The 26,851-nt window shown below is 38.9% G+C and overlaps 1 long non-coding RNA gene across 1 annotated transcript in view; it reads left to right on the top strand.

The window, feature by feature from the left end:
- The window catches only part of LOC126752282 (uncharacterized), a 74,097-nt gene that overhangs the window by 25,817 nt on the left and 21,429 nt on the right, over positions 1 to 26,851 (top strand). The window lies entirely within an intron of this gene.

The raw sequence follows: 26,851 nt of genomic DNA, 5'->3' as shown, positions 1-26,851 counted from the left end.
ATAGCAAAGCAAAAGCAGCAAACCCAACTGCATACCATTTTTATGTAGGTCAATTTTTCAAGCACAGCACACTTTTATCAAATGTCATTTGTCTCCAGCTGCCACTTGATGTCGTGTGTGCTTTTGCCTTCATTTCATTTTTTGCCATATTCACTTTACCTTCTTCTTTGTAATGTTTTTCGTCTTGAGCACCACTCTGCAGGCCTCTATGCCACACACATGCCCGCATGCACACATACACACACACACACATGAGGTAGTTGTACAGTTTAGAAAGCGCACTCACTCGACGCTCAACAACTGCGCTTCGGCTGGGCAAATCTCCTTAAGGAAAAACAAATTAAATAAATTTCACTTTTATTTTAATTCGAGAGAGCGCAAATACTCGGCTTTCGCTGTTCGTTTGGCTCCCTCAGCTGTTTGTTGTTTGGCGTGTGTGCTGCTGCATTGTTTGTCGTGTTGTTGTTTATGCGCTAAGTCGAGACTATTTCCATTCGCCTTTTAACCTGATTTCATTTTGCGTGTCCGAACGCAATATCTCTTTTGTTGTCACATTTAAAAGCGTGAGCATCACGCCACATGTTGCTGTGAGTAAATTGTGGTGAAACAATGTTGCTGCAACATGATTTTGTTTTTTGTTTGGTAAGCGACAACTTGCAGCAATTTTGGTTTGTGCAAACGCCAATGTGGTGTGTAATCTGAGAACAGTCTGTGCAAGATTGGATTTTTACTGTGGTTACGTTCTCACCGGCATCATTTTTGTAGAAATACGGACCGACAATTTCTCCGGCCTACACACCACACCAAACCCTTTTTACTTCTGTTCTGGATGATCACTTCAGATTGCTTTCGTTCCAAATGCGGCAATTTTTAGTTTACATACGCTTTTGGCCTAAAATAGGCCTCATCTCTGAACAAAATTTGGCTCGCAAACTTCTCGGATCTTCTTTGAACTTCTTAGAAACCCTCAGAGCGAAGCGATGTCGCTTAGGAAGCTCGCGGTGCCTCAGTTCTTGCACAACGAAACATACGAAAGGTCGTTCCATACGTCAGTCTGAGTAGCAACTCAGCTGCAACGCAGCAGCGACTGGTGCCGAATCGATTCTCAACGGTATGCGTGTATACTCTCAGTTATGGCTGCTTTATTTTCTTCACTGCGTGCTGAGTGAGATCTACATGGTCAAATATTATCCAATAATGTATCCTGGATTTCAAGATGGGTGATGGTGTTGCGAACAGTATGCTCAGTTGGCCGATTATGTTGACCATAAGTGGAGCGAAGCGCGCAAAACACATTCTTTACCGAACGTGAATTTTCGTGTAAACGGCGTAAGACTTTCCATGATAAAATGCCATACAATAGAGACCAAAAATAACATGACAGCTTGATGCTTTTTTCAACAAATCTTTCTTTTTCATTTGAATATAATATATCGATCATTACTGTAAAGTAAAGCAGGCGGAAACATCAAACGCCGGAGTGCGGAACTTCAATCCGTTAAATCTAACCTACTCCCAACTCCAGACTCTCCCACGGAACCACCTGATTAAGTTTTACTTCGTGGGAGTGATGAGACTTAAGTCTCTTCTACGGCGTAGACTGATGGACGCCTAATCTGCTCTATATAGTATATCTTAGTTTTGTCATGATTGGGGCTGCCGCTTCGCTGACAGCTTTCCAGTTCTCAGTGAACTGACACATGTGTACAGTTTTAAGTTTTCCCTTGCACTTAAAAAAAGAATCGGTATATGTAACTTCTAAAGTACACATGTTCACTTAGCATTTGGGTTAGGAGAAAATCCAGGTCCCCATGTCGCCTGTGGCTCCGAAAATGGAAGTCCGGTATCAATCTGTGGGTTGACCTTCCTTTGAGTGAGGTTTGCCACCGTTGCTGCCATATTGTTAAGCTTTTGACTCTCTCTTCTCTTTTAGCTTCTATAGATGTTTCTTATAGCTTGTATACCAACTCCTCTTCGTCTCCCTGAATATCAAACGGCACCATACTGGCTATTATTTCAGCAGCATCGCTTGATATTTTTCAAAAAACACTGAACACTTTTAGTGCAGACGGCCTGGGCTGAAACGCACGCAGCCTTTATTTACTATCATTCTTAATAAGGCGTTAAGGATGTTAGTATTATTCGTAGTCCCAAAATTTGAGCCTTGGGTCTATTATTACTCCCAGACACTTTAGTTGTGGCTGTGAATGAGTCTCACACTCCTATGGTTAGAAATATACTTTACTCCACTTTTCTAGTATTTTCGAGCAAGACTTCTCTCTTTTGCTCAGCCAGTTCTAAAATTATTGAGGAGAACTATTGGCGCGGATCATTTTTGGACTCACTGCATTTGCTCCGTAGCTCATCTAGGTGCTTAGACACTCCACAATAAGGTCATCTGAGTAAGCAACTAAGTGACTTTTGGTTGATGTCTCTTTAAAAAATCGATTTTCACTTAGTACTCTGAGGTTCTTAGACCCATGCAAGAAAATATTTCTAAATAGTTGCTCTTAATTCTAACAAGAAGGTTCTCCGCCTTAGAATTTTCTATTTTTTTTTGTTTTTTTCTTAATATCAGATAGAAAAAAATCAAATCTCGCTTCTAACTACTTGAAAAAATATCTCGTTTCATAGATTTTGTAGGATATTGAATGCGCTTCAAAAAGGTTTCGTACGAATTTTTCTTAAACCTAAGCTTTCAAACGATACTAAAAGTTAAATCTTTATTATTCTAAGGTAATTTTGTTTTTAAAGAAGAAAATAATTAGAAATCGAAAAACACATAGTCTTGTAGGAAACATACATTTTGTTTTTCTTATAAGTGACCATTTTTGCAAAGCAGACAATTTTTACAAAACTTAGAGTTTCCCGATTTTGAATGTTTTTTTCTTTTTGACCCACTTATTACACACATACCTTGCAAGCTAATATATTAAGGCAAAAATACTTTACTAAAGGAAACTAGCCACATCTCTGACTTTTGCAACCAATTCGATCAGAACTTCATATCTTGTTTACTTTCTTTAAATAAAATCTGGATAAAAAAAATTTTTGTCTACACCGACTTTTTTTTTGACCTATATACATACAGATTTCATATTCTTTGGGTCCTTTGTTGTTTAGTCTCATAATAACTTGGAGGTTTGGACAAAAATGAAAAGCTAACGCTATTGAAATAAAACTGAATACTTGACGTTGTCTTTTCGAGAACAAGATCTTTGAATTGCATTGACAAATGTGAGCACACATATATTATTTTATTATTTTTTTTTTAACTTTCGCTTTTATGAACAATTTTCATTAATTATTAAAAAAATATTAATTAACAAATATAGGCAAAAAAATTTAATTATAGAACTTCAGAATGACTGTAGCAATCCATTTTGTTGAAGTGGAAATAATGTCATTACAAATTAAGGCAATAAACACACAGTTACACAAATACATACAATGGTTAAAAGAAAATTCCAATTCCTATATTATATTGGTACAACAGTGCGTATACGCAACATTCATGCAGCGCAGTAGAATAGCCCAATTAATGCGTATACTATAAGCCCGTACACATTCACACAATCATACACCAAAACACATGTACAAATACACATACACATACCACCATACCACCATTCCACCATACCATCATACCATCATACCCCTGAAGACAGCCATTGCAATTACAAATATCGATTTTTTGATAAAATCTACAATTTCGACAAAATACATTTAAAATGTAATAATCATTTTGTAAACTTCTTACAAAAACAATACAGCATAACACAGCAACAACAATTATACTCATTTGCATAGCTATTATGAGAACAGCAAATATTTGTTGGACTACTTAGGCAGCAGAGACCCGAAATGCGGGCCACTACGGCACAAAACACTGGCGACGCAATATAAATTTCAAATGCCAACAACAATAAAGTATCTACGTGCTTATGACTGTGTGTGTGTGTGTGTGTCTGTGCATTTGCGTTTTGGTGAAAGAGTTTGCATAAAATTACGCTTACGAAGACATAAGGAATGCATAAAATTAATTGACGTCGCATTTTGCATACTAAAATGTTGGCCGAAACGAAATACAAAATTTGTAATTGTATATGTATGTTTGTAATGAAGCAACTCTTTAGCAACAAAATTGAATGAGTAAATGAAGTACATGAATATTAATTTTAATTTGTGCGAACAGCAGGCAAACAGCGTTCAATGCTTGTGGGAATAGTTCAAGAGCGCATTGAGAGCCGAAAAAAGGTACGCCGGGAGAAGAATCGCTAAAAAATGCTAATTCTATCTTCTAGTAAGGAGCAAGCACATTCTCAAGGTTGAATAAGAAAATATTGGAAATAGTATTCGCTGACCATCTGTCACATGAAAGAGTTCTCGTGACTATTTTTAAATTTAATAAAAGTTCACATATTTCGTCAAATTTTTGTTATGCAAAAAGTGCGAAACGAAGTAAACTTATATAAGGCGTTTATAGTAAACGAAATTATAATAACAATTTTCATTAATGACTTATTCTCTTCTAAAAATTGTAACTCATTTGTATTAAACTCCACTTTGTATGAGTTTACACGACGTAGTTCTTGGCTTTAATGAAGCAGGCGCCTCATTGTAGGCAATATTTTTAAAAATTCTATTAAAGCATTCATCAAACTGCATTGCCTACATTTGAGAGCCAACGAGTAATGCAAAATATTTTTATCGCTGCCTAAATATGCACTTAATTCTATTTTCGTAATGATCGACTTTTAAAAAACGTCTCGAGAGAAGTTCGTAATCCCAACCAAGGAATTCTATCGAGGTTCTATGAATCACTGTATTGTGGGTTTAAAATAAAAGTAAATAACGAATTTACTATACCTAAATCATATTGACATCATTTATAGTAATTGTAAAGCCATTCGTAAGTATGCTTAGATCCGGCTTTTTTAAAGATCCATCGATTTCTAGGAATCCTTTCTTAAAGTCCTTTTTCCGGAGAAAGTTTTTAATCTCCGAATTAATTTAAATAATTATTAAAAATGCTATGGCCAACGGATTTGGGGTGCTTATTAAGTTTTGCACATATCTGATAATATTTTCCTCAGTTTCGGTTTTATTGATAGGTGCCAACTCTTTTACAAAAAATTCCAAATATCAAATTTTTCGAATAGCCTTGTACCTTGTACCTTGTTAAGAGTTGTGTAAGGGGCTTGGGTGTGGAAAAATTTTGAAATATAAGTATATATATTTTTTTTTTACAAATGGCAACCCCTTATTAAAATATGACTAAATAAAAGATTTATGGAACACTTGTGGGAATAGTTTTTAACTGTTTATGTATACATATTTCAAATCATTTTATAATATATACAGTACAGTTTTTCACAGGTGGCAACTCTTCTAAATTTTGTCTGAATGAAAAATCTCGCAAATATGCGCGTGGTAAATGTTGTTTTACTTGTATATTAATTATTAAAGTCTTTGGAATATATAAAAATTTTCATGATGACCGATCGGTCTTTCTTAGCGCTTTAGTTAAGTCATTGTAAATACAATTACTTTGTAATCGAGAAGTCTATCATTAGTCTACAGTCTTTCGGTTCAAAGTACTACAATCGTCTAACAAAATTTTATGAATATTAAAGAAGACAATTAGTATTGCCTAACTTATTGTAATATTAGCATTCTAATGGAAATAAGCCTTTGTTGTATTCTTTTCTTCTACAACTATTTCTACAAAGAAGGTGCAGTTCGTTTAGGGCCCAAAGCACTCTCGTAATTGTAATAACAAGCCGCCGAAGGTGGTGAGTTAAACAGCCGCACGCGTCTAATTATATATTAAATGTTTAGCGCCTACTTGCTTTGCATTACGGGACACGCCCAATTCGCGCATAATATACAAATTAAATATTTATAACCCTCAATTGCCGACGGCTGTCGGCAGTTATGACCATCAATGGGCAAATACAACAATGCGCGCTGAATGAGCACAAGCAAAACAGCACAATAATCAAAATAACAAATAGCTCCTAGCTGCCACTGTACCCTCACCCTCACCTTTACGCGCTGGTCAGCCCACAATTTGGTTGCGGCGTCGGCGGCGAGAATTCCACGCTGTAGGCGCTTACTCTTCCGCCTTGATTATTCAGCGAAATGGTTATTACGCGCGCAAGCTTGTTATTTTAACACCTACGAAATTAGCCGTCTCCGAGACAGTTGAGTCATCAGAAAATGAATGTTGCTTTGTTAGTTGTGGTAGGGATGCTAAACGTTGGTAGCTATGTGGCGTCTTTTAGAGCCACTTTTAAGTGGTTTAATTAGTGGTAATTAAGAAAAGTGAATGGAATATGTTTTTGGTTCTGCAATCACCAAAGCTGTATTAAATACTTTTCTTAAACTGCCAGCAGAATTTTATAACAACTATATAGTTCAGAATGACTGTAAATTCTAGCCTAAAACACCCAAATGCATTTATTTTAATAAAGATATTTCTTAAGCGATTCCCTGAATACATAACTTAGTCTCATGGGTACCCAATTGATGAACCATAGTTACAGTATAAAAATGCGAAAATAAAAAATTAAAAAAAAAGAGCTGCCACCTTTGAAAAATTACTGAGTATATCATAAACTGATTCCAAATTGTTATAAATACTTGAAAAAATATTCCGGCAAGGGTTCCAAAAATCTGCAATTCATTCATATTTCAATAAAGGGTTTACATCTATGAAAAAAAATTATTTGAAAATTTATCTAAACACAAGGCAGTTATGTCGACATATACCAAATATAGTATATATTTGAGGAATTTTTCATTTAAGAATATTTTGTAAAAGAGTTGACACCTATGCAAAATACTGAATATATCACATATTGCTTTTAAATATAAATACTTAAAAAAATATATATTAACAAGTGATCCATAGATATTTGATTTAGACATATTATAATAAGGGGTTGCCATCTGTCGGGAAAAATTATTTATGTAAAAAATTGCCTAAACTCAAGGCAATTAACGGTAAATGCTGTCACGTATATGTTTAAGAGATTTTTTATTTAAAAGGGTTGCCACTTATAAAAAGTTTTGAGTAATCACAAAATGCTTCCAAATATAAATATTTCGGAAAATGTTCCATAAATCTTTAATTAAGTCGTAGTTTACTAAAGGGTTGCCATATATCAAAAAAAATATTTCAAAATTTGTCGTATTCAAGCCGATTACGAGTATGAATAGCTGGATAGTCTACACTAATGTAATTCAAATGACTGTTGAGTTAAATATCCTTCAAATGTTTCAACAAAGCAATTTACTATAACTCTACTATATTATAACTTTACTATAAGGACCTCAAGTCTTCCGCAAAATCTTTCTATCGAAAACTCGTAGCGCCGACTATTCAGATGTCGTCATTTCCAAGATTAGGCGCATGGTTAAAATCTGGTAGATTGTAGATTGTCCAGGTCTACAGCTAACTGATAAGGTCCAATTAATTTATGACGGTGGGCTTCAGTCTATCTCATACTAAGCTCGATAAAAGGCTTGTGATACGGTAATTGGCTTAGAGTTTGCGGTCCCCCGTTTTGTGGACTGGGTAGCGCACACTTAGGTTCTACATTTCTGTCATGCTTTCATCCGATCTTACACATCTTGCAAAGAAACTGATGCATGCACCTTGTCAGTTTTTCGCTGTCGTATTTGAATAGCTCGGCCGGTAATCCATCGGCCCCTGCCGCTTTGTTGTTCTTCAGGCGGGTAAATGAACCTCATCGCAGTCGGGCAATGGAACATATATTCCATCGTCATTGATTGGGGAATGGGGTTCGCCATCCCCAGATGTTACTCGTTGACTGCCCTTCAGCAGGTAAGAGAAGAGATACCTTCATAATCTCATTATGCTTTGGGGATCAGTCACAAGATCACTACTTTGGGTCCAACAAGAGTATGCTCCGGTCTTGAAACCTTCCGTTTGTCACAGCATTTTTTCGTAGAATATTTGAACATTACCGCTGTCAGCCAGCTTCTCTCAGTATTATTTTGTATCTATCGTCAAATATGTAAGTCGTAGTAGCTTTTTCTCGGTTTAAAGTTGTTTTTGGTTCAATTTAACTTTTGTCAACAGTTGGCAACCCTGCTTGAAATCGAAATTAGATCCTAAGGGAGAGTGTGTGATAATTATATTTCCATAATAAAACGTTAACTTCGTCTGCACCGAAGCTAATATACCCTTCACAGGTGCATTTTTTTAGTAACTATGTGTTCAGTTTGTATGGAAGCTATTTGCTATAGTTAACCGATCTGAATAATTTTTTCGAAGATTACATCGTTATCTTAGAAAATAACCTGTGCCAACTTTTGTGAAAATACATTGTCAAATGTGAAAGTTTTCCATACAAGCATTTGATTCCGATCGTTCAGTTTGTATGGCAGCTATATGTTATAGAGGTCTGATATTGGCATCAAATGAGCAGCTTCTTGAAGAGAAAATGACGTTTGCAAAATTTCAAAACGATATCTTAAAAACTGAGGGACTAGTTCGTATATATACAGACGGATGGACAGACAGACAGACGGACATGGCTAAATCGACTCAGCTCGACATACTGATCATTTATATATACACTTTATAGGGTCTCCGACGCTTCCTTTTGGGTATTACAAACAAATTTAATACACCCTGTTCAGGGTATAATAATTTTTGAATAAGTAAAGAAATTCTCTTTAGTAGCTCCTTTACTGGTCGAAAGTGATACTTGGTTCAGTTTTGCTTCTTTAAGCAGGTGTCGCTTCTAATTAAAATTTGATAAATTGGAGACAAACCCATTACTTTTCTAAAAAAATTCTCAAATGTTTGGCAAAAATTCTGTTCCCACTATAAGAGCTACTCGCACCTGACGCCTCCTCCTCAAAAGGCATAGATGTATGTATCAAAGCTTTTTCTCCTACTGACGAAAGCAAACGCATCTGAAAGTATAAACCAAAGGAGCATTTGAGTTACTGCTAAAAAGTAGCGGTTGTATGTGTTGTTTTTGCGAAAATCAGTGAGTGCGTCCAATATTTCCGCACCCAGCACCGTGATGCTTTCAAAGTGAGAAAAAGCAAGTAAAAGTTGTCTTGTTTTAAATAAAGCACAAACCAGCACTTCAGCAAAGTTAAAACTCTATATTATTTACAGCCGACAGATGCAAATAGGAATTTACAACCAAAGTATGTGACGAGTGGCACTAGTGCTTGCGCGTTCTGTTGACAGCGAAGTGAGCGAAACTCTAAAAGTCTCTTCTTAAGAAAAATAAAAAGTAGCATATGCATGTCTGTGTATGTGTTTCTGTTTACGAAGTGTTTAAAATTTACGTTACCTCAGCATAGCGAAAGTGGTCATCAACATATTTTATGGCCCACATTTTTTTGGTGAAAATATTTTTAGTTTTCTTTTATATTATTTTTATTTACCTTATAAAGCACTGTGTTTGTAAACAAATATTTGGCAAAACTTTTATTCTATATGTATGTGTGTATGTGCTTGAGTCTGGGACTGAAAGTGTGGAAATTCGTAATATGTATATGCGAGGTTGGTTGGTTGGTTGATAAACAACCAGTTAACTGCACAAACGATATACTTATACAATCATTCCAGATATATCAACTACTTCTTATAAAATGGCTATTAGGAGTCAATGTATTACTTGATGTTGGCAACCAAAATATCGTGACTCATTTGCCTATATCGCTCCCTTTCGAGAGTAACCTTAACTCCATATGAACCAATACACTTCAGTAGCAAATGAATGCCGAGCCAAAGCTGTATTGCAGGAAGTTGCAAGGCTTATGAGCTTGCTAGAACAGGTTCAGCTTCAAAAACAGCGGTCTGGGTTGTTGGGCCTCAGACCAAATCAGCAAGCATAGGTCAACTACCAACAGCTGTTGGATCTTCTGACTCAGGATAAATAGTAAGAAATCTAGTCAACTCCTCGCACTCGGCAAAGTCCAGCTTCCAATGGTTCTTGGAGCTCTGACTGGACATGTACAAACGGAACTTATGCAGTAAGATTGAATATTTTTCCGATTGCCAGTTGCATGATTCACTTTTCATTTGGCTTCATCAAAGAGTCTACGTGTGGTCAAACGCCACATTGAGGGATCATCCATCAAACCGAATGGAGCACCTTCCTGTTCCCAAAAATTAGTTATTGAGACTGAAGTAGCTCTTCTAGCTAGCTCATCAGCGTCTTCTAGCTAGATCAATACCGCTGTGGTCGGGGACCTCAACCAGTAGCTCGATGCCAGAGACATGGAGTCAAGCCATCATTACACTAGTCTTGAGCGTACACTTAGGGGATTCACCGCTGTCCTACCATCGGATTGAATAGTAACCACTCTGAAGGAGGCTACGTTCCAGAGTAGTAGATCTTCTGCTACCTTTGTTTTAGCCACCACCGCTTGGAAGACGCCACGGTGATCAGGAAGCCTAAAATAAAAACTAATCGAAAGCTTCCGACAGCAAGCAAGCCCTTACCGTAAATCTTCACCTATAAACAGATAAGCGAAAACCAAGGCTAGGTTCGACGAGCTAACTATCCACGTATTTTGGAATGAAATGAAGGTGTGCGAGTAACCCAGAGTGCCCACGTGCAAAGTCGTCGAATTATCCAGATTCTCTGAGCAGCCAAGGTTCGAATTTACCCTTTCCAAAGTTTAGGAGATTACCTCATTTATATACACGAGTCTGACTGAAAAAAAATAGTTCAGTTGAAGTTTTATTTTGTATTTATTAAAATTTCCTAGTGTTTCCAATTTATCAAACTGTCCTAGTAATAAAATAGATGTCTTTCAGTGAAAATAAATTTGCTTTGATATACATACTTACTTGTACTTTTGCTTTCAAACCCGCTAAAACATATGCAGCTTCAAGTGCTTTGTAAATAAATTCTCCAACAAATGGTTGCACTTCGGTGGTTTTTGCAGTTTTGTTGAAGAAGATTGAATATGTTATTCAATTATTAACAAATTATTCGATCTGAAAAGTATTTGTTCTGAATTTTATGAAGTGTTAAATTTTCATTGGAAGTTAAAGTATGTATTTGAGAATATTCCATGTATAGGAGAAAATTACTTGGTTCAGATAGGCAACGCCGCTTGAGTTCATTAGGGTGAAAATGTTTGCGCAAGAAAGACCTTACTAAACTTAACTTTGACTGTCGCAAGTCATAACAGTTAAAATCACACTGATGTATTGGCATCCATTCGATTTTCTAAAGTGAACAAATCGATATAGACCTGCTTTATAATTCCCCCTCTATCAAATTTAGGGTATAACAAACCAATGTTTCTCAGAAATATCTAACGTTAGACGTCAGGTTATGACTATACCGATAATTGGTGTACTTTCATGAAATAGCTCGCCATTTTATATATGAAGAGTCCACTTACCACGGTCGCTAACACACCATTTGAATAGAGATGATGAAAGTGTGATGAACAACGGTACGAATTACTATTTTGTGTTATTCAGAGAGCCCAACTGTACAGCATTTCTCAAGTTCTAAATCCCGCCTCGACTACTATACCCAGTTTTTTTGAAGCCATAAGAACAAAACTCATGTATTCGATCTTATAAATCGCAAAGCGCTTATGGCATATGCAAATTTTCTTAGGCGTTTAATGTGTATTTCCACCATCTCTGAGCTGACAAAAGTGGGTCAATGAAGAAGGAGGTGTTGAGATGCTTCCACCTCGTCTTCCTCCATACAGTGTCTGCAGCTGGCGTCCGTTGCTCCGAGCTCAATCTTACAGAATGGATGTCGGCAAGCCAAGAAATCCCACAACTAAGAAGAGGCTGGGCTTACTAAGGGCAAAAAGCTCCTTTCATATCTTACGATCGATCTTGCGACAGCGTATACAATGATGACATTGGGAAAGCTCCCGTAAAATAAAACAAGTTACCATTGTACTGACAGCGGGAGTAAGGTGCCTTTCCTTGCCAACTCGACAGTTTTGGCGCTTTTCCGCTATGGATTGGCACCCATACTAGCGTGGTATTGACCGTAAGACCGTAACTTAAACGCCTTATCCAGCAACTCAGTAGATTTGGTAAAAAACCTGATTCTTTTCTTCCCCAGCTATCCAATGTCTCTTAAGTTGTAGTATTGATAGCTCTTTTCGCCCATCATAAGGCTAGGCATTCGAATAAATAATCAGTCAGCGTCTTATCATCATCCACACATTCCGCTGAAATTGCCATATTGGCAGCAAATTTGGCTTGAAAAGCACTTTAATAGTCAAGACGTCTGAAGCTGACGTTGATAAGGAGTTCCAAAAAATATACCAATCCACCAACTTTGACAGAACTTGAAAGAAGCTCACTGCCTATCTACTTTAACGGGTTCTAATGCACCCATATCTCCTTCGCAAGTACTAACTATATGTGAACAGAAAAAAGGGCTAGAGATAGTGTGCTAAGAGTTCGGAATGTTCAGACCGTGTGCACTTAGAGACTCTAGTTCCCTGAGTCTGATAGCAACTTTCGAGGCCAAACACTTAGCGGCGATATCTATGGGTAGCAAATATGTGTTAAAAATTCACTCGTTGGATTGAAAAGATGGCCTCTGCGAAAGCAATACAAAATTAGGAAACATATTTTTGTATCTCCTATTCGATTTTCGTTTAGTTTTTTTTTCTTGTCAGTTTTATTTTTCAGCCAGGCTTACCACAAGACAATAATTTAAGTAATGACCTTTTTACTATATTCTCTCTTTTCTATGGAACTATTCTTCCGATAAGGAACTATATATAAACTACGTCCACTGCTTCTACTGAAAACCTCAGTTCCGGCAAAATGGTTTCTTAGAGCTGTTCTTTTTAGTCATAGGTTGATTTTAGGTGCAGGACTAAGAAACATTAGTTTCAAATATCGATCAAATACTCACCTATACTAAAAAGCTTACATAAATAAACAAAAGGGCTATTGTGCGCTCTGTGCAACATGTTACGAGAGCTAAGAGATGGAGGTTATGCCCCGAATCGTTCAAAATCTCAAGGTTATACGCCATTAATTAGCTCATTTCCTATATGTGCCTCAAAGAACGGGAGAGAAAAATACAATTACAGTTAACTTAATTACAGAAATTAATTGCATATACGTAAGTACCGTTACTCGTACTCCAGTGGCTGCAATAACTTAAAATACGCAGGAAAATTCGGTTTAATAAAAATTCGGAGAACAAAACGAAACAGACGCACAGACACACACGCACGCCTACTGGAGCTGCGCGAAAATTGAAAGTGATCGGAAAGCGAGAAGGAAAAAATGCACAAAAGCAGGTGAAGGAAGAAACAAAAGTCCAATCTACAAGATCTCAACAGCGCTGTCTTCGCTACCGGTTGCACCTGACTCGCACGACGCGCGCTTAAAAAGTAGCGAAACGCCAGCAGGCAATGCGAAAGGATGAAGTAACGGTATTCGCAGCAAGGACACGACAGCGCACAATTACGTTGCAAGCAAATGTTGCACACAAAAAGATGTGGCAAATAACGAGACGATACATAAACATGAGGCAGCGAAAGGACTGCGCAGCAACAACAGCAACAATATTTTCTTAAAAACATGCTGAAAATATACGAAATTTAATTAAAAATTCTTGACGAAAAAGTTCACCGCTCCTGTCGAATCGCTGGAGCTTGAGCTGTGCTCCACTTGTTGTTGTAAAATGTTAAATGCTTTCATTTGCTTTCAGCTGTTGCTTTCATTACACGAATGACTATGCGAATGAGTGGGTGGAAATTATGCGTTGCACGTTTTGTGGTTTGCAGCCGCGCAAGAAATTACCTTTAGCTCTCCTTAATGAAAATCGTTCGTCGAAAGGATACACAGGACTTACAGTGGATTGGGAAAAGGTTGCCGCTATACTTGCTGAAAGTTTTTTTTTTTCTCGTTGTCCAGTTATTTTTACAGGCGAGCGAGTGTAAATGCAAATGTAATTATGCCACATCAAAGTGATTCGATAAGGATTAAGCGTTAATGATAAATAATTGAATCGTATTGGGAAATACGTTAAGGGGTTTTGGGCCACTGGGCGTTTGGCACGTAAGCAAAAAATTGAAATTACTGATGAACGCGGTCCGTATGCAGATATAAAAGATAAGTTTGCTGCTTTCAGTAGCACGGAACGAGTTATAATGCTGCGCGAGGTGTTGAGCTCGGTTGGCAGTTCCTGGGATGTCTTAGTTGGTGACAGGCTCTGCCCTTAGCTGTACGCGAACAGAGAATATATGACAATACTCATAAGCTGTCAGCGATTTAGCGCTGATCATTAGAAAATCAGCAGAACTAATTCATTGGACTATGCGAACGATATCATTCAGTTGTCCTAGCAATTTCACATTTAAAGAAAACTTAGAATCAATATCGGAAAGACAAAAATTATGTGCAGCAAAACAATTGAGACGCCAGTCTTGCAAATAGCCACCACGCCCTTCGAAGTAGTCGATGAGTTTTGCTATTTAACCACTGATGGGTCAGTGTTATAGCTGAATCATATATTTAAGGGTTGCGCTAAACGTTGTCCACGTTGGATAAAGTTTGGAGATCAACATTTGTATCCAAGCGTTAGAAGATTAAAACATTGTAGCGACTGTTTGAATTGCAAACGCTTTTTTAACGGATGTCCTCGAAAGCTATTCTGATCAAGCATTACCAGTAGTAGTAAGGCTAATGACTGGATCTCTCCAAATCGAAACGCGGCATCATAAATGGAAATGAATCGGTCATATTTTGCATAGGACGTTATTCCTAGAATATCGGTAGACTGAAACCCGCAAGGAAGTCGAATTTGAGGAAAACAGTGAACACATGGAACCGCGAAATCAAAGTCTACACAGCCATGAAGGAATTGCTGAGTTTTTTCCACCTCATTTTCTTCCATACCGCTTCTGCAGATGGCATCTGGGAGAATTCCCAGCCAAACTGCGTGGATGCCAATATGGCAAAGACCCTTTAAAAGCCCCAAAACTAGGGAGAGGATAGCCTGAAGGCAAACAGATCACTGAACCTCTGGTGATCGATTTTGGGCCCAAGGGCTTCTGTGACAGCGCATTTACCGCTGGCCAAAGCTTCCGCGAAGCCCAGTCATCTAGTAGTAGAACACATTAGTGGATACGGGAGCACCGACCCGCCCCATTCTACCGATAGCGGCTCTAGGGTATCTTAGCTGCAACCACGGCCTGGAAAACACTGCAATAGTCAGGAAGTCTGAAGTTTCAATAGCTTTACTGATTTGTAAGTTAGATTAAATTAGGTTCGCTGACTTGTCAGCATGTCGAGGACTCACACTTAGACTGTTATGTACAGGCCATTGTGAAGCCAGACTAAAAACGCCAGTAATTCGAAATCAGTTGTTGGAAAAAATGCCCTGAACCTACCACAAATCTACTTCGGTGTTATATACTTGTATATATTTCCGCTATATCGGCTGGACGTGTAAAGGTATGATTTTCGAAGTGTTTTTAGCTTGGGACATTCGTAAAGGAAGTGTTGAGATAATTCTATCTGATCTTCTTCCAAATAGCAGTTGTACTACATGAACCACGATCGGACAGTGTTCATTGAGATCGCCGTTAACAATTGAAAGATAGACCTTGCTGAGAGCGAAGTGTTCCTACGATTATCCTCAGCTAGAAGGACTTTGCGACTACACAGCCTCTGCTAGTTGACGAACGGTTAGCTTAGCTTAACTGGTCCCAGGTCTAACAATCCAATAGTGAACCACATGTAACCAATGGATCTCTTACTCGTTCCGTCTTCGCAGATATTGAGACTGAAGTACCTATCATAGCAAGCACGTCTGCTTTACAGTTTCCTGCAATACCACCGTGGTCAGCACCTAAACCACTCTAATCATAAAAAATGTCTCGATGCTAGAGATAAGTAGACAACCCGACCGAGCTTGTGCGTATATCGCTGTCTTACTGTAGGATTGAACGAGGAGCAACCTGTAGAGTTTCCAGAGCTGCCATTTCATCCAGAAAAGACAATGATTTAGTATGGTTTGTGGACCGTTGGAATCATCAGTCCATTTTTTTCAAAAATTATGCCAATGAAAACATAATCGTCAATGGCAACCATGTTGATGCCTGCTTTTTGATGCCTGAAATTGAAGCTCGAGATCTCGGTTTCAACAAGACGGCGCCACTTCCCACACATCGTATCAATCAATGGATTTATTGATAGATCACTTCGGTGAGCATACAATTTCATCTTTTGGGCCGGTCGATTGGCCGCCACGATCATGTGAAGTCACATTGTTAGACCTTTTCCTGTTGGGATTAGACTATTTTAAACTTTTACAAACAATCTTTAGTTCAACAAGACTTCTATACTCGACACAACATGCTGCCTGGGTATAAAACGTTTTCTAAAACTACAGAGCCGTTCAATTAGTATCGGGATTTCTAGAAAATTTTAACACCATTTCCACCAAACCTTCAGCCATATTTAAACGTCAATAAAATGCCATCACACTTCTAGGTATCGATGTGTATGTGCGAGCGCCCATCAAATGGCCGGCGATTTTATGATTTTAATCGCGTGTGCGTGTCTTTACTGCATTTCCTTCAAACGCGCCGTTAACACACACGTCGATATGAATGTACCATATATGTGTGTATGTATGTAGTAATGTCGGGCAATCGTTATGAGTTATTAAAAACTTTATTGGCACATTGATGACAAAAGCTTTTGCCGTCAGCCGGTAAATGCGCTCTAACACCGCAACACCGAAACTATTAAAGCGGATTAAAAGCTAAGTTAGGTCGAGCGCGTGCACGTCCTCGAACGCCAAACGCCGACGGCAACTCGGTGTGTGTACTCACCGGGAGCTGTCACACAGCGATAGTTTGAATTGAGTTGCTCGGAATAATGATTGGCTGGCTGGTTGGCCTCACCGGTTCGGGTGGTCGATGGGTCGGGTGGTGGACGGTCGGTCGCATGGTTCACCTGCGCTGGGTGACTGGCGCTTTTGTGGCAGCTGTCACTTTGCATGTGGAAAACAATTACTCCAGCGGCGCTTCGTGGCATTTTATGTCAGTGAGTGCCACAGTGCCACCGTTAGTTGGCCGCCGCTGCTGTGGTTTCAATCTGCGCCAGCGGCAACTTTTCCGTTTCTTCAAAACGCCAAAATGACATGGCATATTTATTATTTTCCATATTGCATGTGTATATGCGGATGTGTGTATGCGGGTGTGTGTGGCAAAGTTCAGCTAAGCATTATGCCTGTTGCAAGTTGCAAGTGAACTTTTATTAGAAAATGCACTCCGTTGCTGGCGCTGTTGCATATCTTTTCAACTAGGTGTGCGAGTATACCTTCAATTTGTACTCTTTTGTTGTTGCACTTCTTTCTTTTTTATACCCTGAACAGGGTAAATAAAGTCTGTTCTGATGTCACTCAGTTTTTGAGATATTAAGCTGAAATTTCGCTCACATCCGTTTCCCAGCAAGAGGCAGCTCATTCATCGAAACCATTGATATCAAGCCACTATAGCATATAGCTGCCATATAAACTGAACGTTCAAAACCCTGTCCTTATATGGAAAACTTTTTAAGTTGGCAAGATATCGTCACAAAATTTGGAATAGGTTATTATTCAAAGCAACGCTACAATATCTGAAGAAATTTTTCCAATCGGATCACTATAGCATATAGCTGCCATACAAACTGAGCGATCAAAACCCTGTCCTTGTATGGAAAATTTTTTAAGTTGGCGAGATATGGTCACGAAATTTTGCCTGGAATATTGTCCAAGTTAACGATTCAATCTCTGAAAAAAGTGTTGCGTTCCAGTCAATACAGCAGACACCTGTCATACAAACTGATGGATCAAGTTCCTTTAAGGCATATTTTGTATTTGTAAAGGGTATTATACTTCTTTTTCTTATTTTTTTTTAATATGGTTTTTTTGCTCTTCGCTTGCATGCCACTTGCAATTTGGCACACTTGCCGATATGTAAATTAAGTCGTTGTGTTAAACGGCATGCAAGTTTTGCCTGCGTCTGATCATCGCTTTTCCGTGAATGCTTGCATGTGTACGTGTGTGTGTTTGTTGTTGTGCAATTTCATACTCCACCGTGTACCGTTAAGTGTATGAATACATAATAGCCTGTATGCGCAGCGATATTCATATTTGTGCAGCTTTGACATTCCTGTCCACAATGGCTTGAGTTGTTCGACGTGGCGCAGGCGGTTGCCACTTCGGTTGGGTGCCACTTCCTTTCACGCGTTTACACTTAACTTCGCATATATTCAATCACACTCCTCCATATATATTCATGTGTGTATGTGCGTGCAGTTCTCGAAAGTTTTGCACGCTTTTGTTGCATGTTGTGCGAAATGTGCAACATATCAGCGTTGCACATGCGGCACAAACACAGCGACACAAGAATAGTAAAACACTTTCAATTGACGTTGCATAATTTGTTGCCTGTCGTTCTCCTTGTATTGTTTATGCCACACTCGATGTATTGCAGTGAATTCTAATACGGCTCGAATCACAACAACAGCAACAGCAGCAGAAGAAATAGCAAATGTAGAAGGAAACTTTAAAAGTTTTTCAACTAAGTCAAGATTTAGTTTCTGGCAACATTTTATGCTTTATGTAACATTATGTTCTGCCACCCCTGCCACCGTTCTGTGTCTTACATAATAATGATATATTCGCCTCTCGCCTTTCTAAAACTGTTGGAGAACATATTCTAAAAATTTTAGAAAACATGAAAATTTTACACCGGGTCAGTGGAATTTGTACTTCAACTATGATTTATACAAATAATCTCATCTTTTTTTTAGGACAGAATGAATAAGTCAAAAACAGTTAGATAATAATTGGAAAGCTGTAATATTTCTAGACATACTTTGAAAGAAATTACTAATAGAAATAAGACAATGAAAAGAAGGTACAATAGGCTAGGTTAGGCTAAAAGATGGTTGTGGTACCTAAAGTTCCCATAAAATTGATGATTCGCCGAAGTGCTTAGGACGATGTCAGTTTCGGCTTTGTCTCCTAGTTCGATGAAGGTGTGCCTGCCAAGATGTTTCAGTCTTTTAAAAGCTAAGCAATGGAGGAGAAAGCGCCTTAATGTTTCAATCTCACCTTCTTCCACACAACTCTACCAGTTTGCATCCACTTGAACCTAGTGAGCAATGTCTAAAAAAATACTCATACGACAACGGCAAGATGAGCTTTGCTAAAGTCCGGTTCAGGCCAGAAAGGCTACTCGTCAATCAACACCTGGTGCAGCGCTAGAACAATGACAAGTACACATTCCGATATGAGCCAGGTCATTTAGCTATCTCATCGCCAATGCAAGCTGCTAGCGATTTTGCACCAGGCACTCTAACGAGCTCGAAAATGAAGTAGCTTGATGTTATATCTGGTCAGGTTAAACTCTCTTTGTTTAACTTTGAGCACACAATTTGCAAGCCCAAGGCTACCAGCACTCTGCTGAATACTCACCCCCCTGAAAGAAACTGCACTTCGGAAATGTACTACTACTTTAATAGCAGTCCCTTCTGCCTGAAGAATACTCGTCTGGTAGTCCAAAGCTACGCTTGACGGAGAGCTCCTTACAGAATACTCCCCTCTAACATTTTCCCCTAGCATTAACCCATCCATGAAATAGCTTATTCTGTCGCTTCTCCAGCGATTTCTCTCTGTCTACATATCACTGGTCGAAATGCCCAGGCCCAGTCATTTCTTCTTTTTGCAATGTGGCGTCAATTGGAGATTCCAAACGAAGCCAGGTCCTTCTCTACCTGGTCTTTCCGACGGAGTGGAGATCTTCCTCTTCCTCTGCTTCCGCCGGCGGGTACTGCGTCGAATACTTTCAGAGCTGGAGTGTTTTCGTCCATTCGCACGAAATGACCTCGCCAGCGTAACCGCTGTCTTTTAATGGACCCCGCCATCCTTTTACAGGTGTAAAATCTTGTAGCTGCTTTTACGCTAGTTTGGTTTCCGTAAAAGCTTCTTCTCAAAAATTAATCCCAACTAGCTTGCTTTCTATTCTATTGTAAGTCTGGCGCAATTTATTATATATTTTCTGGTAACATGTGTTTCCTAGTGAGCAATACTAGTTATTTTTTACAAGCATATCAGTTTAGCCCGTATGATACGTCCCATTGATTTATGTTGTTTATGGTTTAAGGTTTTCATAAGTTTAGCGAGTGTATTTGAGAATTTACTTCTAACCGAAATCGTCGCATCATCAGCGTAGACCACAATATGTAACACCATATCTTCAAGATCTATTAACAATTTATTCATTGTTGAGGTCTACAGAAGTGGAGATACCACGTCTCCTTGAGGTATACCTCTTTATAAAGAGCCACACATCATTGAAACTCTCAGCGTTGACACTCATTTTTGGCCCCCAGAAAAATGTTTAATCGTTAGCTTCTCAATCTCTGCAGGAACTTCGGAAGACTTCTCCGAACTTCGAACTTGTGGGTAGCCTAAATTAACTAAATTAATTAAGACGATGCATGTCCCAAAGTTCATTAATAATATTTTTCAAGCTCAGCCTTATAAGACAACTCCAACTGCCCTTAGGTTAGATGGTTGATCGATGATTCCACATGGACTGGTAAATGTAGTCCTTTATGAAGCCATATAAAAGAAGAACTCCTAAATTTGGGCTTATAAATTATCAAAACGCTTAGTAAGCAATATAATTGCTCAGGCGTTTAATTTCCATTCTCACTCGTTCGGTGGGATGTCTGGGGTATACGCTCTCAAGTGTTTAAGTCTTGTCCACCCAAACGCGGAACAGTCAAAAAGAAAGTGTTGATTGGTTTCCACCTCATCTTCTTCCATACAGCTTCTACAAACGGCGTCTGGTAAGATTCCCAACCTTACATCATTGATGCCAATAAAGCAATGGTCAGTTAAAAGCCCAAAAACTAAGGAGAAACTAGCCTTACCGAAGGCAAAGGGATCACTAGGTCTCCTGTAATCAATCTTTGGCCAAACGCTGGCTAAGCTTCCGCGAAGCTCATGAGAATACGGGTACACCTACCAGCTCCCATCCTACTGATATCCATTCTAGGGTTCCTTGCTAGCTCATCAGTTTTACAATTTCCTGCTATTCCACTATTATCCGGCACGCATACCAGTCTTATCACAAAAACACTCGATGCTACTGATAGTGAGGTTAGGCACTCCTCGAGTAACCTTGAACACAGTGTAAATGAGTTCAAGGCTAGTATCGCCGCTCTGCTATCTGAGTGAATGGTCACTTCTCTGAAGGAGGCTGCACTACGGGGCAGCAGATCTACTAGTACTTGAATGGCTACAACCTAGGTTTGGGAGGATCTGCAATAGACAGGAAGTCTAAATATGGACCTCCATTTACTTGTATAGTGAAAAGATTATCTGTCAAGCTTTCAAAGATAGCATATAGTAAAAAACTTTCGAAATTAAATGTCTATGTAGAGCTCATGAAGATCTATAAAAATTCTATCCGTACAATATTAAGTCATAAACAATATTTGAAAAAAACGCACACAACATATTTTATGATATCTGACAAAGGTGGAGAAAATCCATTAGTTTTTTGACGTTGGTTCTGTTCTAAGTTCTCCAGTCCAGTACTACTAATGTTCTATGACTTTTTTCAAGATTAGTTAAGACCGTGAAGGAACATAAAATAATTCTCAGGCGAAGATCACACAGACAAAATGAACCTTCAGCAACACTCAGCCAGTCAGTGGTTTCGGGTTTTTAGTTCCTCCTTCTTTAATTTCATGAAATTCAGTCTGCAATCTTAGTCGTGATAATTAATTAACTACAAAATCTGCTACAAGAAATAAGCCGGATTCAATAATATGATCCATGAAGTCCGCAGAACCGTCGAAGAGATAAATTCTAAGATAGAATTCAGCTGTCTTTTCTCTGAGTTCTACTACTGACACTCCCCAAAAAACTAACCAAATTAAGTTGCAAAGTTATTTACGTTCACGAAACATCTTCTCAATTATCAAGCACTATAGTCTTTAAATATTTCTCTTCAAAGAAGCGTACCTTCGGCGGTGTAAATTTAATACAACGGTCATTCAAGTAAATCGGAGCTTGTACGCTCACACCATATTTTTCTGAACAAATTCAAATAGCATGAGAAAGAAACTGTCTATAATTGATGTCTTCGACAAACTGGAAGCGCAATAAATTGATTGTCGTCAAATTATTTGAGTAGGGTCAAGTGGGCAAGACAGAAAGCATTGTACTCTCAGCTAAATAAATATTGACAGTGTGTGTAGAATTGTAGGCAAACATGGCACTGAATGAACACAACGTCCGAAAACAGTGGAAACACTCTGCGAGTAGGTATTTATGCATCTGCTCACTTCCGGCAATAAACGAGCAGAACAAACGGTTCACTCGTGTGTATAAATTGTTGTCTTAGCTGCTCAATTAAGTGCAAATAAGTGGTTTTTGCGCGCCTGCAAATATGCAAGGACCATAAAAATTTCTAACGAAATTCCATCCTCTACTAATTTGGCCTTTTGCAGCGTTATAATGTATATTTTCGTTGGTCACCAAAGAAATACGAAAAAATAAGCGCATACACATACATACACACGCCAACAAACAATAATTTGTGATTTATTTCCTTGAATATGAAATTACGATTTCACCGCACGGCTAGTGAGGGAGCACTTGGCTGGAGTATCAAAAGCAAGCATTTCATGTGCCAGGTGTTTGAGTGTGCAAATGTATTATATATCCCAAGCGTATAAGTAACTAAGAAACCACCACGCCGCTCCAGCAGTTGCCAAAGCAAATACACGCCCAGCTTAGTGACCAAAGCAATACTGTCACAGTCGCCCTGTCCATATTTGCTTAATGAACGCCTCGTAAGCTGCTATGGTAGGCATATTCGAGGAAATTGCGTGGAGGCCCTCTTGAGTGGCAACGGAAATTATTGTGCAAAGGCTATAGTTACAGCCTTGTTGTTGCTATTTATGAGCTTGTATTTGTCCGAGAAGGTATCAAGCGTAATGAAAGCAGCCGAAATTACAGCAACAACTGCTGCGACAAGCATTGAATTTTAAATGTAATAAAAATGGCCTACAGCTGAATTGAATTCACACCTTGTCACTGGAATTTGTCGTTGATTTACGAAGTAGCACATTTTTTCTTTATTATGTAAATGTGTGTTGGGGCATGTCCTGTAGGAAATTTGTACATTTTTTTTAAATAATTAGTCGATAAAAAAACTTATATTTTGATCTCTTCCGGATTATTTCTATAGACAAATCTTTGTGTTATATGTATACTAATTGATTTACTGAATGAAATAAAAAAATTATGATAAAAATTGACAGTAAAAATCGAATCTTCTAAAGGAAACCGCAAAACCATGCCAGATTCGAGGCCCATCTAAGACCTTTTCCGTACTTTGGGTCCGGCTCTCGGTTGCCATGTAATACCACATTCAACTGACAAAGTGTTAATTCTTCTCGCATTCGGGTTTTATCCACAACCACCACGATACTCCTCGAGGAGCAAGTCCACGTGAGCAGGTTAGAGCGAACACCAAGAGCTCCTACTCCCCGCGGTACCAGAATTATAACTCCGGTCAGACTTTGTAGCCGACAAGCTGAGCCTTCATACTGCTCCGGAATGGTGATCAGGGCTTGGACCTCATACATCACATACATACACCACTCATACCAAGACTAACCCTAATTCCCAGTTAAACGTCTTCGCCGCCAAAATAATTCACGCGCAAACCACCGTAACTGTTCGGTATTCCGACTAGTGGAGATCACACCGCTAACATCTAAACGTCCATCAGTCCAGCTAATCCCTATACCACCCAGATCTCTAATGTCCGTGTACATAGGACATTCTGCAATTACATGTACCCAATGCTAGACTCTTGCCCCACAGAAACACGCCGAACTATCAGATAGGTGCCTCTGATGCAAAATTGTATTGCAACGTTAGCAGAAAACCCAGACGCAGACAGAATATGAAGTCTGGGTTACCCTCAACAAAACTAACGTCTCGAAAGTACTCTTAAGTCTCTCGACCGTTAGGACTATTGCCACGCCTACATCTGACCCTAGCATCTAGAAACATCCTGCACATTTTGCAGAAAAGACACACTCAAGCACTTTCTTTACCTGAATGTAACAGTCCCTGGGATGATAATTAGGTCAAGACGGGGTGGTTTGCGTCACATACCTGTTAGTATCTCATGTACTCAGACAATCGGTGGACGAACCGGCGACAATCTGCCCTTAAACAGCATTTTCACCGTTTTTTCATCGTTATGTCTACCCCCACACCTAAACGCCAAGTATTTACAATTTGTACTCTTGTCCACTCTAACTCAGACTGCGCACAACACTTGTCTTGAGCTGCCCAAGCAAAGAGTCCATCATGAGACTCCAAATATATTGACCACAGATAGAATCCTGCGGCCAGCCACGAACCACTCCGATCCCCACACTGCCATTCATGCCGACTGGAGAGGCCTTTCTGTTGGAAAAGTAGCTCCGGCAAAGAGTAATTTCCGAAAAGCCAAGCTCCTCCATTCGTTGCACCACTCGATCCCCGCTTAGGTAGTCAAACGCCTCCTTGACATTCTCCCTAACAACATTCTGAATATATTTGAAACCATGTTGATTCTATACTGCGTCCTTTTCTGAACCCATACTGGCTATCCGAACACATACTCCGCGTTAGCTCCTGAAGCCGTTCCACCATAACTCTTTTCAGCACTTTTCCAAATACCTAAAGGAGACTGATGCCCCGATAAGAACGAAGATTGCTCCTAATTTTGTATGGGGACTTCAGGAGAGGGGCAATCCTTGCACTTTTCCACTCGGTGAAAATTATCTCTCGCAGAAGCACTTATTATAAATGGCCTCCAGGTATTATGGAATGAACTTCCGCTGGCTTTTGCACATATCTCCGCTCAAACCTGGCGACCGTTTAGACCTAAACAGACCAACATTGAAAGGCGACTCAGAACTCGCTTTGTCACCCTTACTTCCCGAAATCCACACTTCTCACATTTCCTACAGGGCATAATCGCATACAAACCTTTGCGCCGCAAGCTAACTGCTGAAAGGTAGCATAAATTACAGTTATGCTTCATGTGATTGTGTGTCTACATAGGTTCAACGCGTCTGTGATGTTTTTTTTTTTTCTATTTTATTTTCGCTTCCTTTAAGTTGTTGGTCAGCATCTTGTGCAATCGGTGGTAGAATATAAAAATAGCTTTGATTTATTCTCTTCTACTTCCTGTGTGTGCTGTGCTCGAGTCAATTTCGGCTTTGGCTTAGCAAAATATTTTAATTAGATTTTTATTTTCATTTTTGCGGGCATGAATAGAAATTTAATTTCGCAGCAGGTTTATGAATACAGATCTTTATAGATATTGTTTGCTTATGAAAGAGAGATCAAAGTGCGAGTCGATGGTGAGATTAAATTAAAATTCAAAACAAATCGCTTTGGAGCTGTTGCGGTGTAAAATATGAAAAATATTGTTCCAAAAACTCACTGGCTGATATTTGGAAAACTTAAAGCTCCTCTTTAAATGCAAAAGGTAAAGAAGATGTTTAAACAACCACACATTTCTAAATACATATATATTCAGAGATTTATATATACATCTACGTAAGTATATATCTAAGATTTATTTAATCTCTCAATATAATTCCATATAAACCGCTCTGGCAGCCTCAAGTTCATATCAATTATGCTTTGTCCTTATTCAAATACCTAGTCCTAATTACATATTTAGTAATTGAGGCCAATGTAATGTGTGCTTATGCATAGTGGACTTGTCTAATCTGCTCAAGTTTAAATTTTAATGACCACACAATTGTAACACACATTTACCACATGTAATTCAATCTGCAACACCAATAATGTAGACTTACATACATATTGGACTAACTCAGTATTCATCTATTTAAGTTGAATTATAATTACAGTGTGTGTATTTATCTCCTCTATCAATTTTGACCTTTTGTTTCTCCAGCGTGTTTTAATTGAAGTCGACCGGGTTGCGCTACTTGAGACGAAGATGTTTGCTACCTACGCCCAAACCATCTACACGAACCTTTAATATATCATCAGCCGAAGGAGGATTGATTTGACCTTTAGCATACGCTTCCTCCCCAAAATCTTCGGTCGGCACATCGGGATTGTAGATTCAGTGCATCTTTCAGTTTTACCGTGCGTGGTACGAGCACCTTAGGATTCCGAATGTACGACATGTAACGACGATCCACTATTTCCAGAACAGCGCTCCTCCTTGAAACTTCCGAACCACTTACTTCACCAATAACACTGAGGGGTCGTCATTATATTTTATGTCCGGATCCGCAACAGAATGAAACTGCGTTCCATTTTTTCCAGAACGACGCAATTCCAAGAGCTTGGAACTTCCTAACCATATCCTTTACCCATAGCAGTAACGCGTCGTCCATACATTTTAGGATCTTTACCCCACTAAGCCAACTCGCAACATCCAAATTTGGCACAGGCGTGTCCGAACGTCCACTCAATGTTGCGAAGACCGCTTCCAATAATTTCAGCTTAAACGCTTTTCAATTGTCCAAGGGGTTGTATTGATCAATGAGTGCTATGATTAAATGTCTAGCTGGCCGTAGCTGCAGCCCTGGACGTTGAAGGTTTCTCCCGATCGCGGTTTCGCTTCCAGCTGACAGCTTCTTTTTGGCTGCAATTTCTTACTCGTTCCGATTTGCTTATATCAGTTTCTCGGATGAGAAATACGACTGCGACGCATAGTAAGCTCAGCCTTCCTCCATTTTTTGTCGCTGCCTAAGCCAACCTGTCCTCTT

Source organism: Bactrocera neohumeralis, chromosome 3 (assembly GCF_024586455.1).
Source record: "Bactrocera neohumeralis isolate Rockhampton chromosome 3, APGP_CSIRO_Bneo_wtdbg2-racon-allhic-juicebox.fasta_v2, whole genome shotgun sequence".
NCBI classification, from domain to species: domain Eukaryota; kingdom Metazoa; phylum Arthropoda; class Insecta; order Diptera; family Tephritidae; genus Bactrocera; species Bactrocera neohumeralis.
The sequence above is the reverse complement of the archived record's forward strand: the minus strand, read 5'-3'. Positions and strand labels throughout refer to the sequence as shown.